We start from the raw sequence: 21419 nt of genomic DNA, 5'->3' as shown, positions 1-21419 counted from the left end.
CTCTTTTGATGTAATCTTTTTCCTTCAATTCATATTAAATTCATTCTTTCCTGAACTGATGTTGAGATCAAGAAACAAGATGTTTCTAAATACTTCTTGGTAGTTGTTGCTAACTTCGCTCACTTTTTATTTTTATGCAAAGAAGACCTATGTCCATTTTGTTCTCTCAATTTTTCTGCAACTGTCTAAAAATATCCTGCGAAATATTCTTGCCAAAATATTCTCTAAAAAGAATCACGATTTTGGTGGATTTGTAGTTTAGGTATGTGAAACTGCGCTGCCTTGTTGAGGAAAAATTGCCAAATGAATTTCTCAGACGTTGCCAAATTTCCTTTACTAAAACATGGATTTGCTAAGACATTTTTTAATTTTTCCCCCAATATTTCAGTGAAAGTTTGTCCGCAATTTGATAATCCAAAACTTCCAGAGGGAAATAGGTATCCATTTATTTCTGTAAAAATGCGTACTTTATCGAGGTACATTTGGCAACGTTCGAATGTTCGTACGACGTTTTTTCTGAGATCGGTTGTGCGTGTTCGTCAATTTATTAATAATTATACTCAAGTGCAAGTAGTTGGTCCTACGGATATGCAGCAACATTTAGAAGACAGCCAATCAATGGATGCAACTTAATTTACTTCGGTGTGGGGTTGGGTTGCATTGCCTTGAAGGCAACCTAGCAGATCACACAGGCAAATCACAAAAATATTTTGGAGGTTTTTCAATCGTATTTTTTATAGCGACCGTAAACTCATGCATTTCACAGAGTATACGGAGGCTGGTTTGATTGAATGAAAGACCTTAAATTCCGTTTGACTGGACTGTCAGCTTTCAGAGTTAGAGCTGCTTTCTCAGCTACCTCTTATTTCTTGACGATTTCTATTTTCTCTTGTCAGAAAAATAATACCAGTAGGCCACAGAAATAAATTGACAAACAGCAGGGGCCCACAAAAGCCAGAACGGCGCGGCGCAGCGTGTGTGAAAAAGCAATTATTTAAGCTACTTTTGGCCTTTCCTCAAATCGGAGGTGGAGTCCTCGGTTGGAGGTGTTGAAGAATGATGGTATTTTCTTTTAATGTAACTAAAAAAAATTAAATATCATCCGAGTTTGACTCCAACTAGAATACTTTAATTACGGTAAAAACTGGAACAGAAAGTCCAGAATGATGACACGCAGTCGGCAGTCTTGTAAGCGCTAATATGCGTTTCACGCCCACTGACCGACTGCACTGCGTTCGGCACAATGCGAGAAGTATTCATGCAGTCTAGCAGGCGCTAATATGGGCTTAGCGCCGACCGAACTTTTTGGCGCAATGCGTGAAGTATTCCTGAAGTCTTGCAGGCGCTAATATATGATTAACGCCGGTCGCACTGTGTTAGGCGCGATTATTCGAACTCGCGTTAGAATAATCGAGGTATCGAATGACAGTGCTCGAAAGGCCTGTGTTTCGACGCCGTATGAGCATTTTAACGTTGTCTCGTTTTTCCCGAGTAAATTTTTTTCCGAGAAAAGTTAGCAAAGTACTTTATACCCACGACCATGATTCAATCTTTTCACTTCATTTATCATCAGGAGGTAAGACATCTACTTATGACTTACCTATCAAAAAACTAACCTAAACTAGCGTTAACATTAAATGCATTTAGGTATTTTCCAACTGTTTCCTATTCTGCCAAATTTCTACCTTAAATTAACTGCATTTTAAATTCGCGCAATCCTCATATATTTTCTTAGACCTTTCGCGCAATCCTGGATTACCGAATCGATCAGCAAACCCGTGAATCGATCGAATTACATAGATCGGTTTACTTTTTGTTTCTCGATCGATTCGTGTTGATTATTTATAGCGTGAGTTTGCAGTCTTAAGAATTTGAAAGCAAGGAGATCAAAACCTTGCACATTTTTGGGGGAAAATTTTTATGATGAGAAAATTCAATTTTTTTTTTCTTGCAGTAGGAATGATGTCAATTTGTTCTCCTTTAAAAAACATAGAGGCGGAGATTTTCAGACACCGCATACGAGATATGTGATTGCGGACTTACTCCCGCGTCGAGCTAGTCTTCTTCCTCTAGCTGAAGTTTGCAACAGGCTCATAAAAAAAAGGTACTGAAAACGGGTCCATTTTTGCCGTAGTATCGTTTTTGAGGCAGGAAGTTTAAAAAAGCGAATATTTTTACCAAGACTGCGAGACTTTCCCGATGCACTCATCGTGATTTGTACGCTATTTTTTATGAAAAATAACTGTTGTTTTTGCTCTACTTAGATGAAGTGTGCAACAGGGTCATTCCCGTCCATTTGCTGTAAACAGAAAAAAAATTAGAAATAAAACATTTTATACATGTATATATAACAAAAAAAAAAAATCAAAAAAGGCACTGAAAACAGGTCCATTTTTGCCATAGTATCGTTTTTAAGGCAGGAAGTTTAAAAAAGCGAATATTTTTACTCAGATCGTGAAGATAGGAGTACTCTATTTCATACTTTCCCGATGTGCTCGTCGTGCCTCAAGAACTATTTTTTTCATCAAAAATAACCCTTACTTTTGCTCCAGATGAAGTTTGCAACAGGCTCATTGCCGTTCATTTGCTGTAAACAGCAACACACTTAAAAATAAGACATGAAAAAAAAAAAAAAAAAAAAAAAATTAAGTAAGGTACTGAAAACAGTTCCATTTGTGCCGTAGTATCGTTTAAGGTAGGAAGTATGAAAAAGCGAATATCTTTTACCAAGACTTTCCCGATGGACTCATCGTGATTTGTGCGCTATTTTGTATGAAAAATAACATTTATATTTGCTCTAGATAAAGTTTGCAACAGGCCGATTCCGGCTCTGAGGTGCGAAGATGAGCACGCGGCGCTCAACAGCCGAACGGGGCGTCCGGATGAGAGGCGCGTGGCGCCGAGGCCGGGGGCGTCTCTGGGGCGCAGGAGCGAAATCGCGACGTCCGGAGGGGGTGGCGGGCAACTCGCCTCCCTTACGAGCGGGTGCCATTCAGTCATTGATTGGGGCCTGCGTCCCGTCGACCCCGGCGCAGACCACCCTCTCAACCCTCGCTCGCCCGATCGGCCCCCGCAGCTCCTTATCATGAACAGTGAACAGCCGAGGCTTTCATGATGACCTGCCCTATAAGGTAAGAGATAAAAATCTTGATCCACCATTCTAATCGTCCGTGCCCAACTCTGGTAGCCGGCCGGAATTTTTCTCAACGATTAAATGTTAATTAATGATATTTTCATATTCCGATCCTGCGACGGGGAACAACAGGCTAGAGTCGGTCGTTACTCTTTTGCGGTTTTCTGTTCTTCCCTAACCTTCTTCTACAGTCATTTCTCACCCCTCTTTCTCATTGTTCATTTAGACATTTTACGAGATATGTATCGAGTAGCACAACGCAGCGAAAATATTAGACTAATTAAATGCAGTGAAACTGAAATATTTTTATATCATTCGGTACTTAAATGCTGATTTTAAACGATCGATAAAGTGTGTGCCTTTTATACGAAAGGTAGGCAATTTCAATACAAAACAAATGCAACCTATTTTAATTTCTCTGTAATGAATTTCCATAAGAAGAAGCCCCTTCAATCCACGAATAGACAACATGCACGACACACCGATATATTTACAATATTTTTCCCATGTGATTGCAATTTATTGCAATGGTAGATACTGATTTTTAAAGGTTGTAGTAGATTGTAGGAGCAAAGTGTTTCTATCGCTTATCATCGAAATGGTCAGACGTCAGTTCAATGTTGTTTCATCGCTTCCTTAGTTCGATACTTTCTGGTGTCGGGATATATCCCTACCTCCCTTATATTATCCTTGAGAATTACATAATGGACCACTAGACAAGGTACGAATTTAAGCAATCTGATACATTTTTCTTAACCAGAATTTTACGTAAAACACGATTCACACAACGAAAATTACTGAAACCAACTCCAAACGAAGATATGAACGTTTTTATTACACATTGGTTACGAGGAATTTGAACTGCCCGCTCACAAGAAACTCAAAGCTCTACGTGAGTCAAATCGCACACTACAACGGTTTCAGCAAGCTTCTCAATCGAGCAATGTTCATTTCCCACCATGTGTTGTTCAAACTATTAGCAATTTGCTATAGCTGAGCCAAAGTGTCAAGATTGATCGAGGTTGCCAGATTTTTATATCGCAAGACTGCCATGATAACGTTTAGCGCTCAATGTGAATCACGTAGAGCATTGAGTTTTCATGAGCGGGTGGTTTGAATTCACGCATTAAGAATCATTAAATATCTTCGTAAGGTATTGATTTCGGTAATTTTCGTTGTAAGAATCGTTTTTTACGTAAAATTTTGGTTTAGAAACATGTATCAGAATGCTGAAATTCGTACCTTGTCTAGTGGTCCATTTTGTCGGAGGCTAGGTATTAATATTGATCATGAAAGTTTTTTAAAAGGTGCGAACCCACGAATTTGATAAGGTTGTGTAGGCCTTTCGACGAAGTGTTTTTGTCGTATATTATTAATGTGATTCCGTAGCGTTTGTTCAGAATATTTCTGCCGCCTCGATCAATTCATAGTTTCTGATTGTCGTAATATTTTTTCAAACAACTGTGAAATTTGAAAAATACTGTAAAAATTAAGGTACTGGTATTGATCATACTTGTAATATATTTCATAAGGAAAAGTGGAATCAATGTAGATAATACAATTAGTAATAATCAATCGCGCCATTCTCACAAACTAAAGTTTAATTCATTTTTTTATTGATACCTGGCCGATTCCTGCATTATTTCAATTGATTGCAAGTTTCAGGGATTTTTGACGAAATACATTGAGATTTAGAGGCCCCCCCCCCCCCCGCCCCCAATCGACCCAATCAGTTAATCGACTTTCGAATGCTTCTTTCGAGGAAGGGTATCGGTATCATGTCTAATTACGGTAAAAAACAGTCGAGGACTCGAATAAATTTATACTTGAGTGAAAAACGTGATGATATCATCACGTTTTATATATTCCCGTTTTTACGAGGAATCAAATGTAGGGAATTTTTGGATTGTAGGATTTGTGCCAGGAATTTTTTTAGGAATCAATAAGGGACTAGGACTCATCTTAGAGCTATCACCGTATTAGTAGAAAATGGATGGAGAAAAAGGAAAAATAGGTTAAACGAAGAGAGGAAAAGGGAGAAATAAATAATGGATAGTAATAACGTCAAGGAAAAACTGGAAGGCGAGAGGATGAAAACATGCAGAGGAACGCTAATGTAGATAATTTATTGTTATTCGAGGGAATTGTGTTCGGCTGATGCAGCAACGGCCTTTATGCACGCTCGCCAAATACATAATTCAAGAAATATATAAATGAATGAAACAAATAAATAAGTAACAGAGACAATTTTCATCTCTCTCTCTTCCCCGCGTAGGCAACAAGCATACCGGAGAACGCGAATCGTTGCCTATTCTAAAAATATACACTAATATCCTGTATCGCTCCATGACCTCTGATTAAACCAACGAACGATGTGTTCAACCGCTTGGTAGGTATCGTTCATCAGAAATTATCCTTCCATTTGTGTCGCATAAACTTACAGCTATTACCCTCCATAAAATTTTTTGCTAGAACCAGCATCAGGTGCGCCAATCTATTGGCCGATATCGTCCATTTGACGTGCGCCTTCAATTTTACCGCATATGCAATAAATATACCGGAGAATGCGAATAGTTACCGATTTGAAAAACTCACACTCAAAACGCTCCATGAGGTTTGATTCGACTGTTACTCCATCATTTTCTCCCTTAGTCTGTAGGAACCACTCATTTCAACCAGTAGGATTGCTCCATACTCCCTGTGCATTCTTTGCGTATCAATTATTCCCTGGTAAAAATTGGCAGTAGAATCTGTGTTCCAAAATACCATAGACTTAAAGCCGGCTGTAAGATTTCCAATAGCTTCTGTAGCCGGCTGTACAATTTCTTATAGCCTTTCATAGCCGATGGCGCCCAAGCACTAGCCAGACGATAAAGTTTATGCTAAACGTTACTAAATACGGATACTAGGACTTAGTGAGTTTTTGGACTACCGCTCTCTTTTTGTGCCGTATTATCTTGATATATTTTGCGACGAAAGCTCCATACTTTTGAAGGATGCCTCTCATTCTTAATATGTTGGAGCACCTTCAATTTCTTATGATACTGTGCAATACCTCTGGTGTGAAATAGTTGCTTCATACGCCGTGGCGCGTGGCACACTGCGGCGCGGCGGGCGGGCAGATAGCGCGAGACTCGCATTGGCGCCTACAAACCTAACAGTGATACTTCACGCATTGCGCAATGCGTGAAGTATCCATGTTAGGTTTGTAGGCGCCAGTGCGTCGCCGCTCCGCTTTGTGTTGGGCTCTAATATTTAATCTTGCGGAGTCGGCGTTTTTCAACTCATGACTTTGAAATGTTTGCACACTCTGTATGGATTATTCTCATTGTAATTGATGAAAAAAAATGTGTTTTTAAGGAAAATACAATGTGTGTTTTGTAAACATTAAGGTAGAACCGTAAAAAACTTAATGATTTCCAAAGCACACGAATTTTTACACAATTTCTTATAGCCTTTTATAGCCAATGGCGATAAAGTGTAAAGCCCGGCGATTGAAACCATAGCCCGACTGCATACTTTTTTATACCTTCGTATAGCCCGGCTATATGATTTGCTCCGCTTTCTACAGCCAGCTATATGATTTTCTATAGCCTTCTTTAGTCGGCCATAAGAACTCCTATGGTATTTTGAAACGCAGCTCCTATCGCCAATTTTTACCAGGGTTCTCCATCAATTTCATCACTCAACCCGCAGGTAAAAAAATGTCGTAAATCTAACACAGAATGCGTCCAATTTGGGTGGTGAGAGAGCTTGCGATTAGCCTGTGATGGTTGGAGTTGAACCTCACCTCAGCTCACCTACGGTTGGCGGCTTAGCGGAAGCTTTTTTAGGTGTTCTAGTTATTAAACCCTCTTCAAATAATACATATTGATTTTACGGGTAGGTTGGAGGCAGAGACGCACGCAGTCGATTTGAGGCAGGAAGCACAGAGCGTCAAGTTGGAATCACTGTATCGATAGCTTGGAACCATGGTCCCTCCTCCGAAATTTCGAGAGAGAACAGACGCGCGTATAGGATGTATTTTCGCGCCGGCGGCGCACAGTGGATCGAGTCCATTGGAGAGGTCGGACATGAAATTTTTGACTAAAACTGTAAAATCCCACGTTTATTTCATCAAATTTTAAATTTTGAGGGATGCCTCTAGAGAAAATTGCACGAGAAAACCAATGGAACCACTTTTAGAACCTCAAAATTTTGTATAAACGGAGTTATAAGCTTTTAAAGTTGCTGTCGCGGCCACCGCCCGCCGCCGCCTCCGCCGGCACCGAGTCTGCCGCGGCACGGGACGGTGCTCAGTTCAGAGCGCCACCGCGAGATCGCGCTTCGCGCATCTTCACCGATTGCATCAATTAAATAATTTATTTTAAATTATTTAATTAAGAATCTTGCGGTTGCATGACTTAAATCGGTAGGTCATCTCAAATGCTAAGTGCAACCCAAAAAACCCATACGCATTACGTGGTTTTTTTATATCCTTTTCGTATCTTCAGTCCCGTTCCCCCGGGGATAGTGCTAAGGTTGCGCGCCCCTGGGCTCGGGTGGTTCCGCTATCATACCAGGACTTATCGCCTCATGCAAAGGACTTATCGCCTCATGCAAAGGACTTATCGCCTCATGCAAAGGACTTATCGCCTCATGCAAAGGACTTATCGCCTCATGCAAAGGATTCATCGCCTCATGTCAAGGATTCTCTCATCCAGTCTCACAGCTTGCTACGGTAATCAACCAAGGATTTTCTCATTCGCAAAAGGTAAATAACAGGAAGTATAGTGTTTCTTTCTTCGTCCAGCGGATTTCCGTAGGACTTTTACTCTAGGGCGAATTCGCTCAGGAGATCATTAAAGTGAAGTGTTCATTCGTGCTCTCTCTCTCTCTCTCTTTTACCTTCTCTCAGTCTTCTACATTCGCTCAGCATCGTCTCTCTCTTTCACCTCTCTCCTACCTCGTCTCTCCCGCCATCTCACTCCTTCTACATTCTCTGGCAACCTATCATTTCCAGTTTCTTCCTATCCTCCGATTTATATGCATTTTCTCTATCACTCTTTCTCTTGCTTCTGCTTGACAATTCTTCTAGTGGACTTGTCCCTAGGAATGCCCTATCGGAGACTTCTCTGGGGATGAACCACCTAACAACCAACTGAGGTTGTGTAGTGAAAGAATCGTCGTCGCGTCGCGCTTATTTTCGGCACCGCCAGCCGAAACATTGGTCCTCCGAGCCGGATATAAGTTCCACAATTCTTCACTCGGAGTCCGAAACATTGGTCCTCCGAGCGTGGATATAAGTTCCACAATTCTGCACTGCGTTTCTTAAGTACCTAAGCATTCAAAATGCCGAAGAAAAGGATGCAAAATCAGGCTCAGGCTAGGGTGCTACAATACTCCACAGCAAAAGTTGAATTTCATTTTTCTGAAATTAACAACATCGCTGAACTGGCCACTAAAATCGAGGAGCAAGAAGCAAAAAAGACTTTCCTGCTGAAAGTCTGTTCAGTTGAAACGATAAAGCAGGAGTTTCTGACAACCTTTGAAAAGGTACAGGAACTTTCGTTTGAAATCGATGAGGACTACGAACCAAACTTTGAGCTTCTCCAAGAATTCTACGATAAGGTCAACCTCATATCTAGCGCGCTGGCTAGTCTGAAAGAAAAATCGCCCGCGTCAACTGCAAAAAGCGAAAAACAAAATTCATCGGAATCCCGAATCAAACTTAAAAGATTGGAGATTCCAAAATTCGATGGAAAAAGAGAAAATTGGCCAGTGTTCTATCAATTATTCAATCAATTGGTTCACACGAACGATTCTCTTTCTAAATTAGAAAAAATCAACTATCTAGTCACGCACTTAGAAGGTTCTGCTAAAACCATTTGTTCCGGGATTCTGCCCATTGAGGAAAATTACGAGGCGTTGTATGAGGCTCTCGAAACCAAATTCGAGGACAAGAGAGCTCTCGGATCGACTCTCTTCGAGAAAATTTGAACTTCAAGACGATTACGCAAGAAACCGAAAAGAATTTGTCTCTCTTTTTGGAATCCTTCATTGAAGCGATTAACGCATTGAAACAAATGAAAATTCCAGATTTAGAAGATTTCTTATTTTTTCATATCGCACTTACGAAGCTTGATTCGAAAACTCGACTGCAATTCGAGGATACAGTGCGAGGTGAAAGCTTTCCATCTTTTAAAGCTTTAGTCAGCTTTGTCCAAGAACAAGCACGGATTCTTGAAAGGACGCCTCAAGAAAAGTCGACAAATTACAATAACTCTGGCAATTCTGCCAAAAGGTCTAATTACTACAGTAGCCAGTCTAAAAACATGCTCGCAGCGCAACATCAAAGTAGAGACAATACTTCATCTCAATCAAATTCTAAATGTGTCATATGTGACCAAGAACCACATAATCCTTTGTACAGATGCCCTGAGTTTAGGGACATGCCAGTTTGCGAACGCTGGAAGCACATCCGACCAAATAAAGTTTGTTCAAATTGTTTGACGGTAAATCATCACTCGCACCAAGATTGTGGCTCAGAAAACAGATGCCGCGAGAACAATTGTGGCCAAAAGCATCACACATTACTGCATCAAGATCAAAATTCAAATCAAAATTCAAAAACGGAGTCAAATCCTGACCAACAGAACGAGAATACAGTTAAAACTGTAATATGTTCCTCCGCCCTGACAACCAGTGCGCCGCAAACTGTCTTACTCGCCACGGCGCTAGTTAAAGTCAAGGACAAATATGGTAAAGTCCACACTTTAAGAGCACTTTTGGACAATGGAAGTATGATCAATATGGTGACACCACACTGCGCCCAAAAATTAAACCTTCCTCAGGAACACAGTACTCAGACTCTACAAGGGATAGGGCCCGGAGCTGTCCGCCCAAAATTTCAGACAGAGTTATGTTTTTTCTCCGCGCTGAATCCAGCAAAGCGGTATGCCATCAAAGCGCTTGTTGCCAACATATTATCCTCAAATCTTCCGTGTACGGAAATTTCTCGCACGCCACGCATGGAAAAACTAATGCAATTACAGCTGGCTGATCCGACTTTCCATAAGCCTGGAAAGGTAGACTTACTCCTCGGTGCCTCGGTTTGGACGCATCTTTTCGAAGACTCTCACACCATTCGCTACCAAAATTTGCCGCCAGCCATCAAATCCACGTTGGGATACATCATCATGGGAAGCGTGCCCACAGAAATCGAACAACCACCCGTGGTAACCAGCTGTCTTACCATCTTAGAGCCGATGGAGCAAATAATGCAGAAATGGCTCAACGTTGAAGACGTACCTAAGCCTACATTTCTTAGCGCCACGAATAAATACTGTGAAGAACATTTTCTCAAACCGCACTACCTAGAAAACGGACAATTTTCAGTTGCACGTCCGTTTCAAAGTCAAATTCAACACGTCAGCTCCTCTAGAGCAACCGCTGCTTCAAGTTTCATCACTCTAAAAACAGAGTTACTCAAAAACTCAGAATTGCATCTTGCATCTGTTGTTCCTGACTTTCGCGCAACGTTCTCAAGTCCCATCATGCATGACAAACCTGCTTTCCAGGTGACCCCAAGGGCTGCTGATGAAATTTATGGCACGGAAACGGAAATAGCGGAAGTCAAAGTTCAAAACTTTTGGAACAAAAATCAAGCAACCTCACAGCCAACAAATTTACCAACTAGCCATGAAAACAATGGATCCACCATAGTTTCTACATCTAACAGTTTTGATCTTTCAAAAGAAAACTCAATTTTTTCAAAAATACTGTTGAACACGGAGACCACACAAAGACCGGAAATGCTCTCAAACCCGGAAACCTGTGGAGCCTCGGAATTGCTACCTAATGCGGAAACCAGAGTACCTTCGCTGTTACAAACTACGGAGACCAGCGTAAGATCGGAAGTACTAACAACTGCTGAACTTAGTGCGAACATGATCTTACCTAATAATGGTTCCTTCAAAGTTTTTGGTACCTGCCGGACCACCGCCACGGATGTGATGTCTTCACATCAAAGTAATTTCGAGTTTAAAGTCATCAAAGGCTGCATCCGTTCAACTCTTGTTCAACTCTGTATTCTAGTTGTTCTCTTATCATTAATTCTGTCTACCGTAAACCTACTCCAAAAAACGCCTCGATACTCAGAGGTTGCAACCTCATGTCCTAGTCATGACTGGACAATGAATGCACCACAATGCACTTCTCCACAAAGGAGACAATTTCAAGACAAACTATCGCAAGTCTCAAACTGCTCAGTTTGTCGCCTCTTACACATCACTTCTACAAGTGAAGCGATGCTCGCGCACGCCAGTGGCAAAGCGCATATTTACTCCGCCTACACTTTCGCACAAAACCCAACTAAGTCGCCTCAGAAAGCTCTACTCAGCACACAATCACGCATACCTCTGACTAATTCTCTTCCTCAGTTAGAATTTCATGCAGCTCCTTTGCTGTGCCTATTCAGATTACGTGTTTCGCACATCTTCAACGACTGCCATACATTGAAAAGGGCAATTTCTCTTAATAATTCAGATTCTTACTTACATTGTATAAAATTCAATTCAAAACAGTGGATTCTTTTCATCACCATCTGCAAAGCTCCCATTTGGAAAAATGCCTTACCGCATCTTGGATAACACACAGCAGGAATTTACAACTCCAGTTATGCGGTGTCCTACTGTCTACCAACGTCAAATTGCATAACCTACCTAAATAGGTATAAGGATCCTCTATGGTCTTCGCAAACTTACGCCGTAACGAACATCATAAGTGACCTCATGTACTCGAAGCCACTTAATGAGACACTCCGACAAAAATCGCAGCCGTCGTCCTTGTCACCAGTTTGCACTCAATGGCACATCAGACTCGCAGTCCTGCTGCCGCACTCAAAATCTCATCTATTAGTGCTCTGCAGTGTTGCATGTGTGTTCAGGCGTCAATTCTAGAACAATTCTCTCGCTCGAACAAAATTTTATACTTTCTCTCTCTCTCTCTCTCTCTCTCTCTCTTTACTCTTACTTCTAAACATCGTTTCTTTCTCTCTCTGTTCTTAAAAAAAAAAAAAAAAAAAAAAAAATACGTACATCTTGCATACCTGTTTCAGTGTTTCATCCTTTGAACCCCAAAGCTTCAAAGTGGGGGGGGATGTCGCGGCCACCGCCCGCCGCCGCCTCCGCCGGCACCGAGTCTGCCGCGGCACGGGACGGTGCTCAGTTCAGAGCGCCACCGCGAGATCGCGCTTCGCGCATCTTCACCGATTGCATCAATTAAATAATTTATTTTAAATTATTTAATTAAGAATCTTGCGGTTGCATGACTTAAATCGGTAGGTCATCTCAAATGCTAAGTGCAACCCAAAAAACCCATACGCATTACGTGGTTTTTTATATCCTTTTCGTATCTTCAGTCCCGTTCCCCCGGGGATAGTGCTAAGGTTGCGCGCCCCTGGGCTCGGGTGGTTCCGCTATCATACCAGGACTTATCGCCTCATGCAAAGGACTTATCGCCTCATGCAAAGGACTTATCGCCTCATGCAAAGGACTTATCGCCTCATGCAAAGGACTTATCGCCTCATGCAAAGGATTCATCACCTCATGTCAAGGATTCTCTCATCCAGTCTCACAGCTTGCTACGGTAATCAACCAAGGATTTTCTCATTCGCAAAAGGTAAATAACAGGAAGTATAGTGTTTCTTTCTTCGTCCAGCGGATTTCCGTAGGACTTTTACTCTAGGGCGAATTCGCTCAGGAGATCATTAAAGTGAAGTGTTCATTCGTGCTCTCTCTCTCTCTCTCTTTTACCTTCTCTCAGTCTTCTACATTCGCTCAGCATCGTCTCTCTCTTTCACCTCTCTCCTACCTCGTCTCTCCCGCCATCTCACTCCTTCTACATTCTCTGGCAACCTATCATTTCCAGTTTCTTCCTATCCTCCGATTTATATGCATTTTCTCTATCACTCTTTCTCTTGCTTCTGCTTGACAATTCTTCTAGTGGACTTGTCCCTAGGAATGCCCTATCGGAGACTTCTCTGGGGATGAACCACCTAACAACCAACTGAGGTTGTGTAGTGAAAGAATCGTCGTCGCGTCGCGCTTATTTTCGGCACCGCCAGCCGAAACAGTTGCCAAATTTTGTCCGACCTCTCCTATTGACTCGATCCACCGTGCGACGCGGCGCTGTCGTCACCGGCAGACGTGTCACATGGCCACGTGTCCTGGCTGATACCAATAATGCCATGCTAAGGAAAAACGCCGTATGAACCTTCAGGCGTTGCCAAATTTCCTTCAATTACAACCGAATTTACCGGGAAAATTGTGAATATTTTTCCTGGGCTTGGTGCCTCTCTGTTAAACGCGGTCCATTTAGTAGTCATTCATTTTTTTACGAAACGGCACTGCTCCATAGCCTATACATCTTTCAACATTATGTGGGTCTTTAGCATTCATCGAAGGTTGCTTAATGGCAATAAAACATTCGGTCATAACTGAAAAATTCGAAGGCAGCTAACCTGTTCGGATGTTAGGTAATACTTGCCGATAACCGAGATGTCATTGAAATTAACGCCTCGTAGATTTGTTGACGTCATAACTTGACATGAAGAGAAAATTTGGGGAACCGGAAAGGTTTCTTTGGACGTACACTTGGAGGAATGATTTTAAATATGAAGTGGAAAAATCAACAACAGACCAAGAAATACAGTTCGCCAGTTTTCCTTCGGAGAACATAAAATAAAGGGAAGAGAACTGGAGGAGTTCGCGATTAAGGGGCTTGGAGCACAAGGCACATAAGTGCCGTTTTTGCCTTTTCAAGAAATACGTGCTTAATGTTTCAAAATTACATGGAGCCTCATAGCGGAAAAAACTCACTTTAAGGAATTAAAAGTTCATTCAAAGTTGGAATTTAGTTGTGAATTTAACTCCGAATATACTTTCAAATTAATTTTAGCTGATTTCATGAAAGTCTCAATTATTTCAAAAACTGCACTCATGCGCCCTGTCCTCCAAGCTCCTCAATTTCTTCACGTCCACTGTTGATAGATAGTGCTAAAAATCATCATTTTTTCCATCTAACCAAGTGTAAAATGTGCACATTTTTTGCATATCCTAGTAACTTTGTTTTCGACGTTGCAAATTTTTTAACGCTATTTTTCTATTTTAATTGAAATTTTCTGGAAATTTTCATTGAATCACAAAGAAATTAACCAAAAACATTCAGCCTTTTTCAAGGGAGTGCTTAAATTATCAAGGGAAATTTGGCAACCTAGCAATACTCCCATCTGGCTTTGACCTCCTCAAGTATGCGACACAAAGTCTGACCCGTCACAAATTGAGATGCGTGTTTTTAGACATTTTACCGTGGATACTCAAATACATATGTGAAAATACAGCAGACAATGAATCGAGTCCATGAGAGAGGTCGAACATGCCATTTTAGCGACTAAAACTGCAAATTTTGAAGTTTATTTCATCACATTTCAAATTTTAAGGGGTGCTTTGAGAAGAAAATTTCACGAGGAAACCAATGGAACCACTTTTAGAACCTCAAAATTGTGTATAAACGGAGTTATACGCTTTTAAAGTTTCCAAATTTTGTCCGACCTGTCTCATTGACTCGATCCACTGTGCGGCGTTGGAAACAGGAGATTATCCAGTCTCACCGTTGGCGTTGTCCGATGAATGCACGCTAATTGCCCACCGTGCTCCAGAGCCGGGGAAAAAAGTAACGAAACGTAAAAAAATGATCCGGCGGCGGCGGCTTATCAGTAATTAGTGAATTGTTTGTTCTGCTCCTCCTAGCTCCTCCCCGCATTGCGCTCTGCTGTGTTGACTCTCGACATGAGCCCATTTCACGGGTCCCCGCTCCATGCACAGTACCGGGAGACCGATAATCCCAGTCGGGTGATCCACACGAGGTTTTTAACGCCAACACGAAATATGCTTGTTCCAGAAATGTGATAATTTCGGTGAATTTTATCATTTTCTTCCTTTACCCCCTCCTCCTCCAAGTGCATCCACCCCATCTGCGACAGCTCTCCCCCTCTCCCCCCCTCACTTGTTTACCCGGAATGCCATTGACATTTCTTATTGTGAGCTATGGATCCGTGTTTTGCGTAGGGAAAGACGTAGAGATCTGCAAACGCTGAAACTTTCAGGTGAGTGAGAGTGAACTTAATTTGAAGGTATTTATGCTAAAAGGAACTAAGTGCAAAGGGTTTGCGTAACATAGTTCCTTTTAGCATGAATACGTCCATTTGTGTGGGACGGTTGCAGCCAAATCGGTATCCATGACGAAAATGCATAAACACGTATGTACATTGCGGCGTTTCAAAATTTCCGGTCCTTCTTTAATTTTTCGAAGGGATTCAAGCCAACTTTACAGTTTGAAATTTATTTAATAATTTATACCCTATTATAATATTCTGTTAATAAAGAGGACAAATCAAAGATAGATTCAAGCAATCAGGTTGAAAAGTTTTCAGAAGAAAAATCAAGTATGACAGGAAGTCTGTAATATCACAAATTGAGATATGTGGTTTCACACTTCGGACATCGATATGATACTACATGTGTGCGTTGTGACGCGAAAAAGAGTTGTCGACACCAACATGATGTCATATTCTTCATGAAAGAGATTGTTTTTTTCCAAATTGATTCGGCAAATCGGAATTTGAGTTCTGGAACAGAATCCCAATTGTCGCGAAGAGTAAGGTGTCAACAGTTCAGGTCATTTCATGCCAACAAAGTGCTTTATTTGCCGTTCTGCAAAAATGATGTTAAATCAAATATAACTGAAATCACCGTATATCACAGCTTGGAGTAGCTGATTCTGTATCATTCGGCGCCGATAGCACCATTCATCAAAAATGAATCATGGGAGATTACTTTACTCGTACATATCAGTCATTTATTTTTTCATGTTAGGTGAAATGCTATCTGCTTTTGAAAGATATCAATTGTAACATTTCAACTTTTTCTCCCGCTGAATGTTTACAGCTATGCTGATTTTCTCTTGCTTACATTCCGTTTCTTCTTCAGTAGCTCGAGAGCATTTAACTTTTGCTCTAAAGTCGCTCCGTTTCAGCGGTTTATAACTAGGAGGTTTTAATTAATTTGGCACCCTGTTACGCCTCACAGTGGAATGAGTCAATAAGAGAGGTCGGACATGATATTTTTGATTAAAACTGCGATGTTTATTTCGTCACAATTTCAACTTTAAGAGCCTTTTGAAAGAAAATTTCACGAGAAAACCAATGAAACCACTTTCAGAACCTCAAAATTGTGTTAAACGGAGTTATATGCGTTTAAATTTTCCAAATTTTGTCCAACCTCACCTATTGATACGATCCACTATGCGCCTGTCCTTTCGTATACTTAAAAACGAAGCGATTCGGGTGAAAATAAGCCCTTGCATAGAGAAGAAGCGATCATCTATTAACAGCGGTCCCAGTTCCTTTGTTCTGAAAATGTTGAAAGTCAGAGAATGAAATGTTTGTCGAAAAATGTTAAGGTTCATCGCGAACGTATACAGCCATCTGGGGTGGTTCGTCTTGTGTAGAACTGTGGACCCCCTCGCAGATATCGTTCCTTAAAATTACGATTTCAAGACTCCTATTTTTTTAAGATCTGCCCAATTCAAAGCAAAGACACTGAACGAGGTGTGCTCAAGATAAAGAGCACTGTCATGTATTTTTTCTTCTTTTTTTAATCAGAATAACTCAAATTTTAGATCACGTAGGTACGAAGGTACTTCAGTTGCGACAAGAAATATCCAGATATACTCGTCTACGCATGTCAAAGCTCTTCAATATTGATTTAAATTGCCTAAAAATAATCAATGCTTTTTTAACTCGAGATATTATTCAGAAATAACGTGTATGCCATTAGTTTCCCCATACAGGTAGGTTTTTTTTATGGACGAGCCCAAATTAATAGTTATCCTTATGGCAAAGTAAAGTCCAAATTTACTCTTTCTTCACTAGAATCGCACTTTCGGGAATAGCCAAGCCTGTACGGTTTCATTTGAACCAATTGATTCTTTTTTTTGTACTTCTGCTTAGGACAAATTCAATTTTCGATCTCATGAAAATATGCGCATATCTCAATCTCATGTTCACTTTTCAGTTTAAACAAGAGCCATATCACGGCAGTTGTGCAAACACACACGTTTCGTGGTTCTGACCGACTTCCCAATTTTATTGCCATTAGGCTGCTGTGGCACGATTTTTCATGCGATAGCACGAAAACGACATAAATTTATGACCCGAAAAACATCGCTAGGCAGTTTGAAAAATCAGTGACAGTGATGTACTCAGAGCTATGTCATTACATCTTCATTTTTTCCTGGAGAGATGGGCGGTTTTTAACAGGGAACGCCAGATTCACTTCGCAGTGATAAAAATTTAGTCCACTATCAGACAAAGACGTGTTTGGTAATATTCTCACAATACGGCGGTGAACCCAGGATATTCATTAAAATGTATGTATTCATGCTTCAGTTTTTTGGAAGTAAAATATGTGACTGTTTAGGCGGAAAAAGGAACCGCGAGTTATTGATACCAGACTACAAAGGAAAGTTCTACAAATATTCGGAGACAAAGACTCTCAAATTTGTAAAACTAAACCGAGGTCAGGGTGGTTTGAGGAAAGTTCTACAAATATTCGGAGACAAAAACTCTCAAATTTGTAAAACTAAACCGAGGCCAGGGTGGTTTGAGGTTCGCTGTATTGAGGACGTTGTTTTCAGAGGAAAAAAAAAACTATTGAAAAGTCTTATCTGCTACGTTCAGAGTTAGATATTTTGTTACATATTTTGAGCTCATAAAGGGAAATTAACAAAAAATCTACAGAGCACTGTTGTTTTGTTCTCTGTTCTGAAAAAAAGATGAGTGAATATTTGCAACAATGCAATTGGAACTATGCAATTCTTAACTTAGATCATCGATATCCTGAGCACATTAGGTACTACACTGGAAAAAAAGTTCTGCTCATAGGGCTACTGCACTCTCTTTGGTACACCTACAGAAGTTTCCGTTACGTGGACAGAGCATTCTGTAATCACGACCTAGTTTCTGTTCTGACAGCAGAAAAGTTCTGTAAATATAACAAATAAAGTGCAGGAGCCCTGTGAACGGAGGGTTCCATTGTCAGCACCCTGATAAAAATTGGCGATAAGAGCTGCGTTTCAAAATACCATAGGAATTCTTATAGCCGACTGAAGAAGGCGATTGAAAATCATATAGCTGGCTGTAGGAAGTGGGAAAAATCATACGGCCGGGCTACACAAAGCGATAAAAAATTATACAGCTGGGCTATAGTTCCTATCGCCGGGCTTTACACTTTATCGCCTGGCTGTTGCTTTTTCGCCATCGATTATAAAAGGCTATAAGAAATTGTGTTAAAATTCGTGTGCTTTGAAAATCATTAAGTTTTTTACGGAACTACCTTAATGTTTACAAAACACACATTATATTTTCCTTTAAAACACATTTATTTTCATCAATTAAAATGAGAATAATCCATACAGGATGTGCAAACATTTCAAAATCATGAGTTGAATAACGCTGACTCCGCCAGATTAAATATTAGAGCCTAACACAAAGCGGAGCGGCGACGCACTGGCGCCTACAAACCTAACAGGGATACTTCACGCATTGCGCAACGCGTGAAGTATCCCTGTTAGGTTTGTAGGCACCAATGCGCGTTTCGCGCTAGCTGCCCGCCTGCCGCGCCGCAGATGCCACAGCGCTTGAAGCAACTATTTCACACCAGAGGTATTGCACAGTATCATACGAAACTGAAGGCGTTCTAATATATTAGGAATGGCATGCAGGCATCCATCAAGAGTACGGAGCTTTTCTCGCAAAATAAATCAAGATACTACGGTCCAAAAAGAGAGCGTTAGTCAAAAAACTCACTAAGTACCAGCATCTGTAATTAGTAACGTTTAGCATACACTTTATCGCCTGGCTGTTGCTTCATCGCCATCGGCTATAAAAGACTATAAGAAATTGTCTAGCCGGCTATAGAAGCTATTGGAAATCTTACCGCCGGCTGTAGGTCTATGGTATTTTGGAACACAGATTCTACTGCCAATTTTTACCAGCGCATCGACAATTTTTTTGCGTGTAAAAGTAGACACTACGTACGTGGATTTGACACTCGGGATTTTTCTAGAAGCAGTTTCTTCTAAAAAAAATGTTAGTCATGGAAATTACCTTTTCGTCTTTTTTCCCAAAAAATCCCCTCACAGTCGTCATGTTTTTCACCGCATGTCATCAACGAATGCCGTGCACTACCTTTTTATGCAAGAGCGTTTGCGTGCAACAGAGACGCAGGGTAGAGTCCTACACTGTTTCGCGCGAAAACATTAATTTTTGACGCAGAAACTTATTTTTTTGCCTCTTCATGACCCTGCCGAGCTCGTCAGCTTAAAATCGTCCCAGTGTTAGTCCCGCGTTAGTGCACGCCGTCACGATTGTTCAGAACGTAAGCATAAAGTATTTTACCACGTCTATTCTATTTTGATTTTATTAGGGTGGTTTTTTTTAAAGTCTGAAGCCTTCAAGTTTTAATGCCACAAAACCTTTTTAAAATAACTACACTAAAAAAATGATGTCTGTTGTCTGCTGTCGAGAAGTTGCACGTTCTCCACTTATGGATCGTGAAAGTCCGCAATCACGTATCCCGGTTTTTGCGGTGTCTCAAAATCTTTGCTTCTATTTCGTTTTTTAAAAGGAGAGCATATCGACATCATTCCTTGAAATTTTCGCAGAATTTACTCCGTATACAGAGAAGAAAAATGACGGCAGTTTATAAGAATTGCCGTTGAGTAGGGTTCCAATTCAAGTATTACAGGCCGTCTGCAAAACGTCGCAAATCAAGACACGTGACAGCGGGCTTTCACAGTCGTCATGTTCCATGTCTAAAGGAAAACTAACGAATGTATTCTGTCAAATTTCCCGCAAATTTCCCTCATGAATCCAAAAATATTAATGAGGAATTATAATGAGATATTTTCTGATTGAAGAAATAAAACATATTAGCAGCAGATTTTTACGTTTTTCCGCAGAGATACGCGATTTCCGATTTCAGCATGGGCATAGTTGGACTGCATTTTGCGATTTGGAACTGTGCATTCCGGCTCATCTGAAAAAACACTTATGTGCATAAGGAAATTAATGGTACATACACGTTGTTTTTAAACCGGGCCAGAATTTGTTGTTCTGAATTGCAAAACGTAGCCTAAAAATCATATAACGCACGATTTATGAAATTATTATACATCGGAGGTTTACATTAAACGTATGCGATTTTTCGACATTACGTATAGAAATATCTATACGAGGCCACTATAGACGAGGTACGAATTAAAGTATCTCGTTGAGTGTATGTTTTCGCTTTGAATATTTACGGAGAAAACGACTGACGCAATCGGAAGTTCGAGAATCTACTCCATAGCAGGATGATCTCATATGCACTCAACACTGATCAAATGGAATACAATTAATATCATCATCACGCCACTTGTATTTATTCCTTTTAAACTTTTCTTCTTCTTTTCCTTTCTTCCAATTTTTACTATACCAACGTGGAACTCGCGATTGGCGGATTCGCGAATAACGGGTGACGATCAACACACATTTTCAACTTTAAATATAGCTATCTTTGTGTTGCGGCTGGCACCAAATGGACCTCTTCATGTGTCAGGAATTTGCGATTTAAGTACACATCTGTAAAATTTCGCGAGAAACATGATGGTGCCACTGGTTTTCTCTGAAACAAACTCCAAATCTAAGAAAAAGCTCTCAAAGTCGAGGCCGTAATGGAGGGGATATCCGACGCCATCCTGAGAGTCCTCTCATATCAAGTCAAACTCTCCATGCAAAGATAGGGAACGAATACATTAACAGGGTTGCCACTTTTTTGGGACTTCACAAACTAAAACCACCGCGACCCTGCAAATGCATTTACTTCCTATCTTTGCACGGAGAGTTTGACTAGTTATAGAAGTGGGCTCTCAAGGTAGCGTGGGTTGGGTATCTCCTCCTATACGGCTTCAACTTTGAGAGCTTTTTTTAAGTTTTGGAGATCGCTTCAGAGAAAACCAATGGCATCATCTTGTTTCTCGCTAAATTTTACACAGGGAATAGTACTTGCATGGTAAATTTCGGACACATGCATGATCTTTCTTCGGCCTTAATCTTTAGAGCTTCGCAGGAGATTGAGGCAGGTCCTCTCACTGCAGGACTACCAATAGAAGAATCCACGAGACTGCGGAAAAATTACTCCTGCCA

At 40.8% G+C, this 21419-nt stretch overlaps 1 long non-coding RNA gene across 1 annotated transcript; it reads right to left on the bottom strand.

The window, feature by feature from the left end:
* Positions 1–1979: 1979 nt before the first annotated feature.
* LOC140223993 (uncharacterized) lies at positions 1980–7098 on the bottom strand. The gene is made up of 2 exons (XR_011899236.1): positions 6924–7098; positions 1980–2299 (listed from the first exon to the last, which is right to left on the bottom strand). It is a non-coding gene; the product is annotated as an uncharacterized lncRNA (long non-coding RNA).
* Between the last annotated feature and the right edge of the window lie 14321 nt (positions 7099–21419).

This window comes from Bemisia tabaci, chromosome 2 (genome assembly GCF_918797505.1).
Source record: "Bemisia tabaci chromosome 2, PGI_BMITA_v3".
Classification (NCBI taxonomy): domain Eukaryota; kingdom Metazoa; phylum Arthropoda; class Insecta; order Hemiptera; family Aleyrodidae; genus Bemisia; species Bemisia tabaci.
The sequence above is the reverse complement of the archived record's forward strand: the minus strand, read 5'-3'. Positions and strand labels throughout refer to the sequence as shown.